The 13,892-nt window shown below is 38.8% G+C and overlaps 1 protein-coding gene across 1 annotated transcript in view; it reads right to left on the reverse strand.

Annotated features, from left to right (window-relative positions):
• The window catches only part of PLXDC2 (plexin domain containing 2), a 273,041-nt gene that overhangs the window by 104,373 nt on the left and 154,776 nt on the right, over positions 1–13,892 (reverse strand). The window lies entirely within an intron of this gene.

Here is a 13,892-nt window from a genome sequence, read left to right on the forward strand (position 1 = left end):
CATAAATAGGCTTACAAGGCTTGATTCATCTGCTTTTCATACTCTCTAGCAGTCTTTCTTCAGAAACACAGATAGGAAATGGAAATTACGGGTAATCAGTAGCTTTGGTTACAACAAAAGAGATACTCTTAATGACAAGAAGAAAGAGAAATTATATTTATTTTTTAGTAATGCTGCTGGTAACATGTAAAACTATGATTAAATAGCTTCTTTTAATATGAGGCTTTGCTATCAGTGGGATGGTTCCAGTCCTTTTTGTTGCTGCCTTCTTTCAGGTCCCCCAAGATATTTCCTACTTCCTCATCAGTGATAACTGGCATCGAGTCCCTGTGGACTGCTCTGGAACCATTTTAGGATGTAATTCATTTTGTTAATTATATTTCTCCTGCACTAATTTCAGTATTTGCTTTTAAATCCTTCATTGATTTTAATTAAGCCTGCCTAAGCTTCCAAACTTTTCTTTTAGATAACAAGCTGCTTAATGCACAACAACCAAAAACCCTACACTCGCTAATGCAGTTGAAAGCCAAACGTACTGTCACCTGCTAAAATTACTTAGAACATATTGCCAGTGGCAAGGAATTAGTAAACTTGAAGTGAAAAAAGGGAGAAGAAATAAGTTTCTTTTCTGAGACATTCTGCGTTGGAAACTAGGACATTGTTTCAAGGCTTTACATTTCTCTCTCTTTTTTTAATATAATTCTTTTCCTTTATTAAATACAAGAATTCAAATTCTCCGAGGATTCTGTCATGTTGTCAAAAGTGCCCGTTCTTTGGATGGTGGCTCTTCAGCAGTTTTCTGTACATCAGACCTTTACAAACATGTCTATACCACATAATGCTGCATCCTGTTAGAGAGATTTTAGCTAATGCAATGCAATGCAGAGGTATTAGATTAAGCTACAAAGATAACATGGTATAAATGCTTAGTTGTTTCCAAGCTCAAGCCACCTCCTGTGCTTGATTATAATGTTGTACTAACATTGAACAAGCTTAAATACCTTTCATTACACCATCATATGAGCTGTAGAAACACCCCTTAAGGTATTAGGTTGGACAGCAAAAAAAGTGGAGAAAAACAGAATCAACAGAATTTCGTACCCCTGAATTCTCAGAAGAAAAATTTATTAACTGTACATGACTGTCTAATCATAGCTTTAAAAACACCATATGGTTGAACTGACGTAACAGATTATGAGTTCTTCTAGATATAACTTTTCTAGTAACCTCTCCTGACAGAATTTTAGGCATTTTATTTGTATGTAAGCAAAAGACTTACCCAGATTATTCTCTTCTTCCACCTAACACACCCACTTAAATGTCTTGGGAAAAAAAACAGACCTTGACATATCTAAATGCTAGGGTAAGCATTTCTGTTGCTCTGCTACAAATCCTAAATGCACTCACCTATTCGAGAAGAGCAGTAAGTGTGGCTATCAATGCTACCTCAAATGACAGAACATGGTTTTAGCAAGGCAACTACTGTGAATTGCTTAAAAGTTGCCCTGATATGAAATACAGACAGTTAGGGAAATATCCTGTGGCAAAATGAGGAGCTTTACAATCCCCTTCACTGGTAGTAGGATCAGGATATAGTTTCTGTGATCAGTTATTTTAACAGTCATTTCTTAGGGAAGCCAAATGATCAGTCAGTGCAGGAGTCTGCAGATTTCACCAGAAACACAAGGAAGAACATGGATTTCTTCAAGTGTTTTAGGAATAAGAACATATATTTATGACTCAGTTACATATACAGATTATGCTATATCGGGAAGACGAGACCCACATTTTCCCTGGTTGTTAGGAACAATCAGCAATGGTACTTCATACCAGCCAGCAGTACAACTGCCTCAGGTACACAATTTAACATCTGAAGTTTTAATTCTGTGTTTACAGAACCCTGATTTGAGGCCTAGGAGTTCCCCTTAAAGACAAAAGTAAAGAGCCTTCACTATGAGGCACATGGGACCAGCTGACTAAAATCCTTTCAGTGGCCCTTTGCATTTTTCCTTTAAATCAATTTCATTAAGAATTCAACACATTCAAAAGAAATCTTACTCAAGAGGACAGGGAATAGTGCTGTTGTCAAAGCAAGACATAACTTTTGGAGAAGGACAATTGTTAATTATATTTGGACAGCATTCAAAATAATAAGACCTCACCTTGTAATGGAAATACTGCAGTTTATAGCAGTCCTTATGTGTAATAATTAATACTATGGGCTGAATTTTCAACACATTTCCCAGCCTGATTAGTCTCTAAATAGTCTAAATGCTTTAAAATACTTTTTTTTTTTTTTTTTTTTAATCTAGGTAACAAACTGCCAGCATATATTTAATTTTGACTTTATGAAACAAACACGAAACAATATTAAAAACATGTTTTTATGGATCTTAGAAGGTTTGTGGCTGAGCACGTTTCATTGGGTTCGTAACTTCTATAGCACTACATCGTTATTACGAAATATCATATTATAGCAATGAAAGGGCTATTTTCAACTCTTTATCAGGAATTTTATCTTTTAATTACACACTAAATATATCAACCATTGTTCTCATCAGCTTCCAGTTGCCTGATTTTAGTTTGGAAATGATTTTTTGTTTTTCTCAGTAAATGACTTTGCAATTTGGGTTTGCTGAGTTCAATTATTCTATATTTACATTGAGAACAGCAGCTAAAAGTGTAACGTGATATGAAAGAAAACAAAATCACATAAAATCTTATTTGAGACTGGACATACATAGTAGTTATTACAAAGTTAATTGATACAAAGTCAGAAAACTTTTGAACTTATAAATGTGCAGCAAAGCAAATAAGCTTTACATTTTTCAGGACATACGGAAACAAAGACTTCAGAAAGGCATGTGTTGAAGATATTTACTAAAAGCACTATTATTGAAACTTTGCAACACTACTAGAAAGACTCTTAGCCATGGTCTATACCTAATAACTTCCCAGCATTCTGTGAAGTAGTTGCTGGCTATGCTGAAGGCTGTTTGCCCTAACATTAAACTATTTAATTTATTATTAAATATTGATTGTCTGATCTGCAAAATTATTTAAGTGCATTCTTGGCGCTACATGTAGGGAAATGCATTGGATAGTTACATGTTTCTTATTCTATGAAGCAAAACTTTATAGACAAACACAAATCTGGTCATTCTAAGTCCTGTTACCACTTCAGTGCCACTGCCCATAAACCTAAAACTCAAGGTTGGCAAGTGCTTTCCTGCATCAAGATCAAAGCAATGTAAAGGCATATGGATTTTTTTCAAGCTGGTCATTATCTTTCCCCTAAGTGTTTCTGATCCAATTTGTAAGGATAAAGCATAAGGGCAAGAGCAGAAAAAGCTACAGGAGTTTGCTGGCTGAAGGCAAGACGAAATAGAGTTCAGAGGAAAAATGGTAGAAGGGTCATTTTCTCTCAGGAAAGGAAAGGTAGTTCCAGACGGGACACTTGAGATGGGCATGACTTACCAAGGAAGCTTTACAGAAAGAAAAGTTTTCATCAGTTCTGTTGTAATAGGAGATGTAGGAAACAGACAGGATGGGAGGAGGGAAATAGAAGGCAACTGTATGACCTGAAATTTGCCAGTCCACAGCCAGAGCTGCCCACTGGTGATGATGAGTGTAATCCTCTGCAATATACACAGCGTAGGCTGAGTAAATGATTTTGGCTAGAAACACAGCGATTCACTCAATTTTATATCACCACTGCCATTTAACAGCTGTTGACCATAAACTAAATTGTGTTACCAAATAGCTCTTCATTAAGTGATGAGCACACCTCCTGCCAGCTTCTGTGTTGAACGGTCCAGAGCAGCAGGAATGATCAGAAAAGCCCTGACTGAGATTTCTGACTTCTGTCTTCAGTGAGATACTCAATTCACTAGATATTCTAGTACAGTGAGCCAGGCAAAATTCATTCTACCTATTCACTGGTTTTGATAGAAAGTTTGAGAAAGTAAATTATGAAAGATTCAGGGAAAATGCAATCACTCATTAGTCTCTCCTAAGGACTGGAAATCTCCAGGTATAGTTCCCACAGCACAGGCTTATTACAGGCTGCAAATTCACAACCATCCACACCCTTTCCAGTCTCAGGTCCTAGCCCTGTGGACCCTTTTCTTCACATGGCACCATGTGCAGATTTCTCTCCTACTCAGAGGTATTGCTCTGTGTGCCAACACAAAGTGCTAGAGCTCAGAGCGTGCGACATTTAGGCCGTATTCCCTTCCAAGCAGTAGACTGTCCTCTTTTACTGAAAGTAAAATGTTGCAAAATGTGATGCAAAATCACATTAAAACTCTCTCCAGTTTGGAAATTATTATCATAATATCCCTCATGTTGTTTTTAAAGCAGAACAATTAAACATGAACACTATAACCCTGTTAACACACTCAGCGTCCATAAAGATCTTCACAACGTTATCTCTGTATAGAACTTAACGGTCTTAAGCAGCTAACTCTTGACTTCCTAGGGTCTTTTCTTTTTAGTTTAGAAGATATTTTTCCTCCTTGTTACTTGTCCCCCAAGTTATGCACACTTGTAAACAGTTTGATAGTGGAATAAGTTTGATTCTTTCCTGTGAGAATAACAAACACCTTTGAGCCAGTTGTCCTGACAGGTCAGTGTTTAGAAACACCGCTTTGCTACCTCACAGTTATCCCTCGGCATGAATTCTGATAATGTCAGGTTTCTGCAAAAAATGTATTTCTGTGTCTTCGATGCCTATGATTTTATCTTGGATCAGCAGCGGATAGGAACATTGCAGTTTTGATGAAAGGCTGTGCAGTGTTATCTTACACACACAAAAAGACCTCTCTCTCAATAAGTACAAATAGTTTTTAAGCTCATGATCTGTCCTTAAGAAATAACATGATCATACTAAGAGTTCTTGACTCCAATTTTAAAGAATTACCAACTTTTATTTGGTATATCCAAATATAAATCCTAAACTTAGATGCCTTTTTCTTTCTTTCTGTCTGGTACTCTTTCCATTACTAATGGTGGTAGGAGTGCTCAAGCAGCATGCACCATGATAAGAATTATTTCAAATAATTCTTGAGCAGGAGTATTCCTCTCCTGAAGGAGGATTTATGAAAAACAATCTTTGTTTTCAGCAGCTTTTCTTAGTATAGTCTTTACAAATTTAACCACTTGCTCCAACTTTAGTACGGCAACATGTGACTGAATCCCCATTCTCAGGTACATGCCAGAACTTTGCTGCAAGAACACTGACAGTCACCATCTCAAGTACCTCCAACTGAAATAGCCTGCCAGACCGCTGATGTGTGTCACTGCTCCGTCTCTGTTGGTTGCTGTGTCTGTGTCTGACAGGCTGTCTACCTTCCAGATCTCTGAGCAGTCAGCTACAACAATGAGGGGATACATGGCTTACTTTAAAGGCCCATCCTTGCTTTGCTTCAAACCTATTGCTCATTTTTATTGGTCCTGTTGCTGTACTGCTCACATATACTCACCAGCCCTCTAACATTCTTGGTTACATCTGGCCAGTACTTGTTGTCTTTGGCATTCTTGGTTCCATTTCAAACAACCTAACCTCTATTCTTAGTGCTATGATTCAACTGCTTATAAGATGCCATTGTAGATGCTATCTTCAGCTGGTTTAACATTTGTCAGTTTTCTAACAGCAGCTCCTTCTTGCAGTTCTTAAATAAGGCTATCAATGCAGAGCATTTTTTATTCATTTTTCTCTTCATAACAACTTTGAATCCTTCTTTGTATTTCATATTTTCATGTTTTGTATTTGTGCATTTGCTATTGCACGCACTAGGTGGACATTTCTGTAGCCTTCCTCAAACTAGCTGGTAAATTCTCTCGATATTCAACTTACCCAGCTTTATAAATCTAAAATTTAAACATCTACATCAGAGTTGATCACCCCCAGGCTCTCTTTGTAGTGATATACGTTGACATAGAATTAGACACTTACAGGATGCAACACATTCAACCTGTGTTAAATGCCTGCCTTAAACATCCACAGACTCTACTGAATATACTGATTACATCTCTACTGACTATATAACAGCTTAGGCAGACATACATAGATATGGGTTCACAGTTAGATGAATTGTACCCTTTGTGTGTAAGCTATTTGTTCTGCCTGTAAATTTGCCTACAGGCAATGCCCATCTCTATAGCTCATGGCAGAGTTATTTTGGACTCTGTGCACTTTTATTCAAATGTCCCTTTTGGAACTACCTGTGATCAACCCACCATGAATCAGTTAAGCTTTCTTGAAGCGGTAATCATGTCAACTCGGTCCTTTTGCTTTTCCTTCGCCAAATACTAATTTATTTTTTCTCTGTTATTTTTTACTTCTTGATGGTGTAAATTTTAAGTTATACTTATAAAGATAAGATGTGTCTTACAGATTGATTTTTATAGGGGGCGTCCTGACTGTTACTGACACATTCAGAGGCTGCTGGAGTAGACATCAATCTTTGCTTATTACATATCATGCAGCTGCTCCTACCTTGTTCAATTTATAGTCCATGCCCCCACAGTCCTGTGTTTTTTCCTAGTGTAACTTACCTATTACTAAATATGCTCTTTTGCATGTTCATTTGCTTTGGGATGGAAGCCTGCCACAAGTGTTTGCTCTACATTGTTTTCTCTCTACTTTGTTTCAAATTTCACATACCTGCAGAAACCCACTCATTTCCAACATAATAACCTGCACGACAGAGTACAGAGAGCACCAAAGCAGTGTAATATTGAAGTTTTGTCTTTTCATTCACACCTATACTGTTGTCTCCCATGCCATTCACCTGTGCTCCTAGACAAAATGGTATGATGGCTTCCCCACTGGGAGCTGCTATTGAGATTGCTGATTTATTAAAAGACAGTTACTTATCCTAATAGTAGTGACCTCCATTTTGATTTCTTCTTCCAGCTGTTTCTCCTGCAGTTGCATTCCCTCTAGCTTTACATCCAGCTTTACCAGAATTCTAACATCTCCTCGCTACAGTCCACTGCCCCCTATCAATTAAAATCACATCCAGCTTTTGGTATATAAACTTCTTTCAGCTCATTCCCCTCACTCAGCTCCTGAATACCTCACTGTGACTCCACCTGCTCACTCATCCTGTGCTCTAGTCTTCAGCATTTGCTATTCCTCTTCTCCCACAAGCACAGTCCCTCTAGGTGGGTCTGTACATTGAGCACACCCCTGAGCACTCTAAGCTAGGGCAGCCTCCCACTGCCCTACATCTACTTCTCTCCTAGATTCAGGCCTAAGTCTCTTCCTTTGAACCTGGAAATCAATAGTTATCTGCCCATGTTAAGACTGAGTAAAAAATTAACCAGAGACTTCACGACTTATCTCACAGACCTAATTTCTATTTTTAGTTTGATGAGAGGAATTACTCCCACATTTTAGGGGCTGATGTTTGAGTGACGTTTTTCTTCCAATTCAGAAGATTTCATTTCAATAATGATATCATAGTTAACTGAAATGAATTTGCTAGAGAAACATTTCAAGTATAGTCATAACCAGCATGCTAATACTTGCATTGACTCTCTTTTGCAAACAATCACTGGCTTTAGGAATAAAACATGGTGGGCAGTGCAAAACAAACAGCTGCTGTGTCGAAAAATGCTAGTCATGACAGAATTGTCTGTATCAAACTATAAAAGTCACTTAGAGGTAAAGAAAATTTCATAGAAACAGGCTTTGAAAACCTTAACAAGAACTGCTATGGAACCCAGGCTGATAGTTACAAATCACAAAAATGTATTTTAGGGGATATACACGTGGATTTCTTTTCAACAAACAATTCCTGAAAGATTGGCTAAATAAAAGTTCATATTGATCTGGCAGGATGATCTAATCTGTTCTGGAGCTTCCAGATGCTGCTCTGCCAGGGGGAAAAAAAAAAAAAAAAAAAAAAGGAGCTAAGAGGAAGTAATGAAACTGCCAAATAAGGGGAAGTTATTTCCAGTATATACTTCACAGGTGCCTCTAGTAGGAAGCAGCCCCAAACTAACCCCAAGTTTTGCACATCTACTTTGAGGAAGACTTTTGCTTCCTTTTTTTGCCTGCTCAAATACTTTGTTCATATTCCAAACATCTTTTGTATGCATTCACTGCAATTTCTACTATTGCCATGCTTCCTGCTACACAACCATGAGAGGACGAAGGATAGGAGAAATCTCCTCTTAGCCCCAGTGAACCCACTCAGTGGACAGGCAGGGTAAATGTCCTGGAGTCCGTGACCTGAATGGAGTTAGAAAAACCAGGGCCTGGAGTAACAGAATAATGGTGGTTGGGTGGGCAAAGGGCTCCGTTCTGGTCATTATATGACTGTGCTGTATTGCTGGTCTCCCAAGAGTAGCTTCCTACTGCAGGGTCCTCCATAAAGTCTTTTGAAATCCTGCCAGGCCTCCATGCCATAAGTAACCAGATCTATAGAGATGGAGTTCCTCATTGCATTATCACTCCTGTGTCTATGAGACAGGCTGTAGCAGGAGCCGTGATACATTTAGAAGTTGTATGAACCTAACTCACAGACCTCCATCCTGAAGCCTAGAAAATGGGTGTGCATTCAGCAAGCTTCCAACTCCTGTCTTCAATTTGATTCCAGTTCCATCCCTAGTGCCTTATGGAGCTCCACTCTGAACACATCCTCAAAATTTTCTGCGTTATTGGCCCTCTACAATAACCTGATAAGCAGATTTAGCTTTGGGGCATCAAGAAGTCTGGGTTTTTATATTGCCTCTCTCTCCTACTCCCACCTCATCACTTTAAAGGTACATCTGCTGAGTTGAAAAGGCTGAGGCCTAGATTCCCAAAGTTCAGTATTAGATTTTATCCTTGGATTGTCCAATCTCTACAACAATTATGTTTTTTTTCAATAGAAGTTTTTAGTTACATGACGGTACTGCTACTGCTGAAGAGTCTGCTAGTGTGCTCAGTGCTAACTATAGCAGCTGTCATTACAGACACCTGATACAATATGAATAGTAAAAATCAAAAGATAAAACATCTCCCAAACATTCTTAGACTAGACATTAGAGTGTATGGCATATAACAACAATACACCAGTTGTATGAATACTCTTTGTGAATAACCTACTTAACTTGAGGCTTTTACCCTTTTTAGGTGGACTATGCTTCTGTAGTTACACAATTATATACTCTACCATTATTTACTGTTTTTCCAAAAATGAGTTCCAGAACTCTACCACATTTATAGATGTCACTTCCACATGAAATTAAGTACATTTCTGGTACAAAGACAAAATGCTGAGAAAGCTAAGTATTAGTTTTTCCAAAAATCACATGAAAGAATGTGCTTGAAGATGTTTTTCCTTAAATCCTAAAATAGCGTTTAGCATTGATATGATTCATAAAATAAATTATTTTTAAAATCCAACTCTGACTAAAAAAATCTCAGTCTTGATTGCCCACAGATGAATTCAGGAAGACAACATTGGTCCATTAAAGTCAGCCTAGACAGTAAACTTATAATTAAGCACATATCATCAGAATATTGCTGAACTCCTCACAGTTCAAAAGGCAACAGCACAAACCACTATAGCAAATGGGCACATTGAACTGAAGTAAGTTCACACTATGTTCAGTATGTGTGTAAAGGTTGTGTTACATTACTGTTAAAAATATGACTGCTATAGAAATGGAAAATAGTTTACATACACGGTCTTCAGACAGATTACATCAGTAGGTTTTGCTACTATTTTTGAAGGATACAGGCACTACCATATGGGGCTGAGCTATACAGTCCACTCCCCTTCAGAACCCTTTCTCTGACACCACCCAGGATTGGATGCTTCAGAAGAAAATGCAACTGGATAGATATGGGATCATCTGTCCACCAAGGAAGTTTTCTATCTCCTATCAGGCCTAAATCCAGAAACTGGAATCTTCCAAAATTCCACTCTCCTTTTGCCGTACTACTATCTGGTATTTTCTTGTATTATTTTATATATCCTTGTTGGCCATTTGAAGGATCTTCCATGAATTTCTCAGTTCCAACAACCTGCTAGCCTTGATTTCTAGATGTGCTGTATGTTGCCAAAAAAAAAAAAAAAAAAAAAAAAAAGGACATTTCAGAAAATAAGAGTTAAAGATACCTTGAAGAATTCCCCAGTTTAGCCATGCTGTTTGATGAACTTTCCTATAAAATATGACAGAGCTAATGTATTATTTTATAAAGGAGTGCTTAACTATTTCCTTGATAGTGTAATTCTAGAAAAAGCTCTATGACCAAAATATTGTTTTCCCAGTATATGATAACACAGCATAACTTTCTTATTTGCTGTCTCTATTGCTGTCTACAAGTATCCATAGTTAAAGGTAAGAGTCAAGCATGTCTTATGCTCTTAAGCAGTCTGGTTCTATCACATGTCCTTGACTTGCAGGATACATAAAATAATATTTTTGCACTCCAGAGAAAGAACAGAGATTGAAACTACTTTAAGACCCCTCATGCTCTCCCGTTATCCAAACCATCAGGAGAAATTCAGAAAAAGAAAATTAAAACCTTTATTAATCCCTGGCAATAAATATAAGGCTTAGTGAAAATCCATAATATTCTGGTTTAGCTACTACCCTCCTCTGCAATGCTGCTACAGGCACAGCAATACCACAGAGAAATGCTCAGCTGAAGAGAGATCTCACAAACGGAAAAAGAAGTTTCCCAAATAATTCACAGTACTGATACAAGGCTGGCACTAGAAAACGTAGACTGATAAACAGCAAAATAAGCCACACAGAACAAATAAAAGGGAGTTACTACCATGAGTGGGAAGTTAATACAAGCAAGCATGAACAGCTGTGTGTTGCCCCATGCTGAGCAGGATGTGCAGCGGATTCTTGTGAAAAGGACGGCATCGCTGCCCGGAGCGCTGCAGGACAGAGCGGAGGCTGTTCCCAGCCCCGCAGCCACCGTGCTCTGTCAGTGGGTGTCAGCGACTGGGAACAAAAGAGGCTTCTTGAGCTCAGCTCCCTGACATTTGCCACACTACAGAAATCTAACTGGCAGCTTGCGTGCTTTATTATGGAAATATCTAAACTTGCGGCCTGTAAAGCACAAACTGTGCAAAGCTCCACAGGAAACAAAACTCAGCATTTTCCTGTGTTATCTGCTATTTTTAAAGCCTTGAGAGCTCTCCAGAGGTTGTTTTACAAATGCTCTCTGTAGGAATCCTGGGAGACAGATGCCCATTTCCCACAGAACCACGAATCACTAAATTTCGCTAATAAAAATATTATAAGCTGTCTTACCTCCTACTTATGGATTAAATAGCCTCGTCAGAATACAAACTAAGGACGATTGCCAATGAAGCCCACAGACTAGTCATTTTCATTCCTTGTTCTTCCTTCCCTTAGTCAAGCACAACCAGCAAAACCATTTGGAAGTGGAAATAAATATTAAACAGAAAAAAAGTTTAGTTTTACACCCTGGCAGTTTCAAAGTCATCTTAAGTAACCCTGAAACACTACTATGTCACAGTGCAGCCTACATGAAGAATAGCGGAAACCACTGGATAGGCAGGGCACAGACATTTTTATTGTGATGGGGATTTAATGTGCCATTGTTTTCAACTTTCCTTTTAACAAGGCTATTTAATTCATGACTGGGAGGTAAAATCAGTTTGTAGTGTTGTCATTAACATAATTAATCATGTCCTGTTCTCCAGGAAGTGGACATCTGTCATGTGGGATTCCTGTACACATTAACTTTGTCATTCTTTTGATCTCAGAATAAACTCTGGAGGTCTTCCAGATCTCTAATAATAGAAATACCATTTAAAAAAGTCGAATACTAATATACCGTAGAACCACACCATAAAAAAGTACCTGGAACCTGTCTTTATCATTTGTTGTCATGCTGCAGGTCACACTGCGCAATCAGTGACTTATGGTAACAAAATTTGCAAATACATCCAAAGCAGAAGAGCTGTCAGAGAGTTATGACACAAATAGATCTTTCTTTTCCTGGCCCTTGTAAGTCTTAAAGTTTCAGAAATATGGATCAACAGGATGACTTACAGTTACTGAGCTTAATCTAGATGCTATTTTTAAAGCAATTATTGACTAGATCTTGGTTTCCCAAGATCATGGTTAATTTTGAAGGACAAAACCATGGAAGCGCCACATCAAAAACAGAAGTAACTCTGTGCTAATGTCAGTGACCTTGGTAAAAGGACAGATGTTAAAGTCATATTCAGCTTGACAGAATAATCCATGTATCTATTCACTGCAATACTGTTGTATGCAGTAAGTCATTAGAAATGGAGTAAAAGAAAAGCAAAATTATCATTCAATGTTCCATTAACTCTAGTAGCAATAGAAGAGTGGTGCAGCTAATTCAGCTAGTCCTGTATGCCTACTTAAAAAAAAACAAAAAACAAAAAACAACCCCCCCCCCCCCCAATGCTCTACATCAAAAATAAAAAGCATGTTTCCCTCACAAATTAGCAGAGGAACATCAAAAAATTTGTGTAGATATCCTAAAAATGATATTTTAAAAAGCCTCATCTAACCGTCACATCCCCTCCCTGCTCTCCTCCACTTCATCAATATCCCACACCTTACTCCAGGATGCAAAGTATCAGATGATTAACAAAACTCCAAAATTTGCGCAAAACAGTCCCTTCTACCCCAGCATTCTTCCTGCCATTTTCACATTTTTCAGTGTAATCTGCCATCCTTCCCTACTTAAAAAAAAAAAAAGAAAGAAACCCCCCCCCCCCCCAGAAACAAACAAAAAAAACCCTCCCCAAAAGCCCCAGTTCTCCTTGGGAACCTAACTTTACTCCCAAGTTTTTGGGGCACAAGGGAGAGCATGATGACAGTAGCAATACTGTACAGGACCAGTAAATATTCAGGGCTTACATAAGAAGCCCAGCAGAGTAACCACAGAAGAAGAGATACTTGCAGAAAGAGAGAACTTGGTGAAGTTCTAAGAAGTTCTAACTTCTGCAGCAAGGACAAGGAGGCATTTATATGATGAACATGGTCCTCAGTACTGCTACTTTGGCTGTGCAGCTGGCAGATAGGATTCATTCCACCCTGTTCTTTCACAGCACATAGATCATCCACTTGATTTTGGCATGACATCAAATGTAACTCCTCTGACAGGAGAATACAGAATTAGGCACTGGCATTCAAGCACTGAAATGTAACTAAAAGCTAAGCAGAATGGAAAACAGAAGTCTCCAAATCCCAAACAGCAGCTCACAGCTCATCTGGTCCTACTCAGCATCAAAATATCATTATTGATGAAGATGGGAAAATCTTGATACTGAAGACACCCCACAGTTCTGCATGATTTTTATGATTCTGACTGCAAATCAACCATTTAATATAAGCCTTTATTCACAGCTGTCCATCTCCCCTGGCTCGTGCTGCTTTGGTAGCAAAATGGAGATCCTGACACAAGCACATCAGACTGCAACTTCCCTTCCAGCTCCTACTCTTGTTGGGACTCTGGCTGTAAGTATCCCCCAAACTTTTAGTCATACTCCTCCCATTCATAGCTCCAGTTGGACATGAGATCTCCATGTCCTTGTCCCCCAGGTCCTGGTCAGGATGGCCATTCACAGCATGAGGAGGACGAATCTTGACTGGGGAGAGGGTAGGTTTGGTCCTGGTGGTGCCTATTTCTGTCTGCTTGTCCTGCCATACATCTCAGCAGAGCACTCAGAGTCCATTAACTTGTTGGCATCTTTATGGAGCAGAGGATGCTGCCGGGTGTCCTCCCCGTGATGCTCCTCCTGCTTCTGTCTCTTCTGCTATCTCCATGCTTTTTCAAAGGATGGTGGGGCTGTTTGTAAGGCAGGAGCTCAGCAGGAACAGCAGCGATGGAAGGGCTGGCCCTAGCCACATGGGCACCCAAAGCA

The sequence above is a fragment of the Dromaius novaehollandiae genome, chromosome 2 (genome assembly GCF_036370855.1).
Source record: "Dromaius novaehollandiae isolate bDroNov1 chromosome 2, bDroNov1.hap1, whole genome shotgun sequence".
Taxonomy (NCBI): Eukaryota; Metazoa; Chordata; class Aves; order Casuariiformes; family Dromaiidae; genus Dromaius; species Dromaius novaehollandiae.